A 4349-nucleotide genomic window follows, 5' to 3' on the forward strand; every position below is an offset into this window, starting at 1 on the left:
TGAGCAATTATGATCGTCTCGGGTAGGAGACCATGTAGGCCAGTTCGCGCTTGACTCCGCCTTTCGCTGGTAAGCTTTGATGGCCGAAACCGTATCGTTGCAGTATTGCGATCCTCCGATGATCATGTTGACTCTACGACGATTGTTATCGTTCCCTTTGTCGTCTGGCCTCCTGCCGCGTTTATCCCTAGATTGGTTTCTTTGGGGAGATCTCTCTGCGGGAAGATTTCTGTCTGGCTTCGGGGGGCAATCGGTCTCGAGGATGAGATCTTTCACGCTGGTCACTTCCGAAGTTCTCCGGCTAGTAGCTTAGCGGCCAGCCTTGCTCCCAAGACCTTGCAGTTAGTCGCGGAGTGTCCTCGGGATTGGTGGAACTCGTTGAAGGTGTTTTCATCATATCCTTGGTTGCAAGTCCACGTATTACCCGTGGTTCGGCCCTGGTCTGATCCGATTGTGTAATTATGCCCTCCTTGGAGTTCTTCCCCCTCGTGATGGACATACTTGTCATTACGAGGGTGTTTCTTCCTCGTTTTTGGGTCCACATCTTTTGAGGATTTTGCTTCTGCGATAAGATTTTCATTTATTCCTCGATCATGATGTAGTCCGTCGCCTTGTGGAGGGCGTCTTGGATCGTCCACGGTTTTTCGAGGGATATCCATTTTCTGAATTTCGACTTGTACCGGGGCGCTTTTCTGAGCGCATCGATGGCCACCTTGTCGCTTATCCCGCTGACCCTGGAAATTACCAACTTGAACCGGCTGAAGAACTCACGGAGGGGTTCCTCTTCCCTGTGGGATAGACTCCAGAGATCGACATCGGAAGTTTCTCTATCTATGAACATAGAGAATTGCTTGAGAAATTCCAAGGCAAGCTGCCAGAAACTCCCGATAGAGTTTCGCTTAAGGCGCGCGAACCATTCGAGGGCTGCTCCTTCTAGATTCTCGACGAGCAGGCGGCAGTAGTCGGCGTCTCTCTCGCCGTCCTTCAGCCTCGCTCTTCCCATCGTGATGTGGAAAGCCTGAAGGTGCGCTCTCGGATCGGTCGTACCATCATACTTCGGTACTTTGATTTTTCCTGGATCGGATACCCTTGTATCTGAGATGCGAGCGGGGAAAGGGGGCTTCCGAGCCCCTTCCAGCAGTCTGTCGATCTCGGGGGCCGCGCTCGTAACGTGATGGATTTGGGATTTTACGACTCTCACTTATGCCGCAGTCTTGGTTATATAGGCACGAAGATCGCGTATATCCGACGTCTCGTCAGTAGATTTCTGCGCTTGTCAGCGTTTACTGCGAGTGAGCTCGGTTTTTTTTTCAGCCAGCTCTACCTGTTCGTTCCAATAGAGGATTTCCTCCTCTTCTGTCATTGGTTTGTCGAACGGAGAGCTTTCCCAAGTGAAACGGCTTTCGGTCCTTCTTGGATGTCTATCGGCGTCCTCATCAGTATTGTTGGAGACATCGCTAGGATCCAGGTCGACTTGCTCGACTCCGTTGTCCTCCGAAACCTTCGCGGGAGGCAGAGGGCTTTCGTAGTTACCCTTTTCGATGGGAGACTTCTCGCTAGGGTTTTGACCGGAAGGTCTTTCCTGGGCGGTTCCAGGCCTGTTGAGTGGGGTTGCAAAGTCGAGTCTTTTCCCGCGGACTTTAGTGGTTCCACGGGGGCGGATTGCTCGAGTCCTTGCCGTTAAAGTTCCAACTTGGTTGGTCAAGGTGCTCACGAGCTTATCATGTTCTTCCGACCTTTTGTCGTAGGTGGCGAACATCTTTTTAAACTCCTCGAGCGCCGCGGCGTTGGCTGGTGCGTTGGCCGCGGATACGTCCGCTGCGGGAGTGTGGAGATCAGTGCCGCTGCCTCCGTTAAGAGGAGTCTGCACGTTATCTATGTCGTCAGTTGACATGTCTGGTTTAGCGTGATGTGGTTGAGAGTTAGATTGATCCGTACCCCCCCCCTCCTTCTAGCGCCAAACTGTGGGAACCGAAATTCGCACTGTCGATTTCCGTTTAAATAAGGAAACTAGGAAAACACTAATTTCCCAGAGGTCCCGCATATCTGCTAATACCACACGCCAAGCAAATCAGAACACGACAATGACAACGAAGAAGTATAAAAATCGTAAGAAGAGAGCAAAAAGAAGTCTTATTCCGGATTTGCGTATGAGCGTTTACAACAAGGTATAAGCCTGGGCTCGAGAGCTGTCGGCGAGATTCCTAGTTCTAGCAACCCTAAGACGGCTAAACCTAATTGAGTCGCAGCTCAAAATAACAAAAACGGAAAGTTGCCTAATTGCTCTAAGTGCTAAGTTTGCTGTGAAAAGTCCCTCCCTCATGCCTCTTGCCTAGGACCCCTTATATACTGGCTCCAAGGTCGGTTTACGCTTTTCCTCTTCTGCCCATAAGCCGCCATAGCATAAAAATGGGGATATTCCATTTTTTCCGATCTTCGTAATTATCTTCAAAATTTCGTATTTATCGGCGGAAATTTGACATTTATCTTCCCTTGCGAACCAAGCGTAAACCGACAAGCGGTTTACGGGCTGTTTGTTAAAAAATCGTAAGTTGGGCCTCGAGTCATGTCTTAGGTCCCTTTGGGCCGTCTTTCGACTCTAAGCATTTATTACGGCTTCTTTCGATAAAGAATGAACTATCCGCGGTTTTTGCGGTAAAGTTTGATTGATAATCTTAGAAATGGGGGGGTACGTGAGATGGTTTCGCTACAGTATTTGGGAGATAGCATCGAAGGGTAGACGAGAATGCATGGACTGATGTCGTATCGACGTTTCGGAAGAGCTCGGTCGCTGCATAGCGACAAAACTTTGGTTCGAACTCGGTCGCTACGTAGCGACCGAGCAAACGCTCGGTCGCTACGTAACGACTGAGCTCCGGCTCGAGCTCGGTCGCTACGGAGCGACCGAGCAAACGTTCGGTTGCTACGTAGCGACCGAGCGGAATGGACGTTTGGTCGCTATGTAGCGACTGAGCTTTGGCTCGAACTCGATCGCTACGTAGCGACCGAGCGGAGCATGTGTTTGGTCGTTGCGTAACGATCCTTCTCGAGCTCTTGTCCGATGATTCACGTTTCTTCCGCAAATCTTTTCGTAAAGAAGAATCTATTTTGAAAAAGTATTTGTCGAAGAATTTTTCTTCTTCGGGGATTTCGACGTTAACTTCGTCGTAACCGTTTTCGACCCCAACAGAGACTGTTCTGATTGGATAGAACAAAGTTTTATTAACTGCGGAATTCGAGGACAAATTCATTCCAAGTGGGGGAGAGTTGTAGCATCCCCATCCCGCTGTCTGAACTGGATCAGTCCAAGGTCGGACTGATCAGACGGGATACACATGTTAGACATTACATATGGATAGTACTGATCAGATTAAGACGATAATGTCTGTCCGAACATAGCAGTTGAGCTTGTCGGACTAAGCTGGACGGATTCATACAAGGCAGCTGGACTTGTCATCCGAGATCAGTTAGTCAACGTGTGGACCGACTGGTATACGTTGTGACAGGAACAGATACTGAGCTGAACATGAACTGATTAGCCAAGGAAAATGGTGGGAACAGTATCTGGAGGTTACCGAGAGCGGTTACTGAGTGGTTGTCGGACCACTTAACTGACTGGGACGGTTTATGGGTTCGGGAACTGCTAAGGGAGTTACGGAGAAACCGTCAAAGCAGTTGGCCGAGAGAGAAACCGTCTAGGACGGTTACGGACTGGAAGGGACGCGCGGGGCGGTTATGAAACTGACGGTTGGGGAGGAAACCGCCCAAAACATTCCTTTTATGGGGAATTTCGGGGAACAAGGACGGGGACACTTTTTCCACACGGGTTCTGGACAGAAACGAGAGAAAAAGAGCCGAGAGAGAGGAAAACAGATCGGAAAGAGGGAGAGATGGCCAGAAGGCTGATCGGAGTCTCAGATATGGCCGCGGGTCTGTCTGTTATGCGACTCCGCCTGATCTGAATGTTGATCAGATCATACTGATGATGCCGGAGGGAGACAAAGGGAAAACTGACCGGAGAGACACTGAGTTTTGCGGAGAAGGGCTGGTCGGGTCCTAATCCGATCGTCTGAGAGTCGAGTAGAGGTGTGTGCGGCTGAGTTGAATCGTGTAAGGTGGGCTGCGTACTGAGCGATGGTTCGCGATGTGCTTACTATGGTATACGGCGCGTACAGACTGTCGGACCATGCGCAACCCACGGAAAAGAGACTGTCGGCCTAGTCTGTACTGATGGAACGCGACGATTTTGGAACGCTCGGCGGTTACGTTCGAGAGGTAATGGTCGCGGGTTCTTATAGACTGCTGAGGCTTGGTCGGCGGTTTCCGTAGATGGCTTGATGGTTTCTGAT

The 4349-nt window shown here is 50.2% G+C and overlaps 1 long non-coding RNA gene across 1 annotated transcript in view; it reads left to right on the forward strand.

The window, feature by feature from the left end:
- The first annotated feature begins 991 nt into the window (after window positions 1–991).
- LOC106319801 overlaps window positions 992–4349 on the forward strand; it is a 4903-nt gene continuing 1545 nt past the window's right edge. Inside the window, exons 1-2 of the long non-coding RNA XR_001265550.1 lie at window positions 992–1004; window positions 1645–1646. This is a non-coding gene — a long non-coding RNA (uncharacterized LOC106319801). The remainder of the gene's footprint in view (window positions 1005–1644; window positions 1647–4349) is intronic.

Source organism: Brassica oleracea, unplaced genomic scaffold (assembly GCF_000695525.1).
Source record: "Brassica oleracea var. oleracea cultivar TO1000 unplaced genomic scaffold, BOL UnpScaffold00616, whole genome shotgun sequence".
Lineage (NCBI taxonomy): Eukaryota > Viridiplantae > Streptophyta > Magnoliopsida > Brassicales > Brassicaceae > Brassica > Brassica oleracea.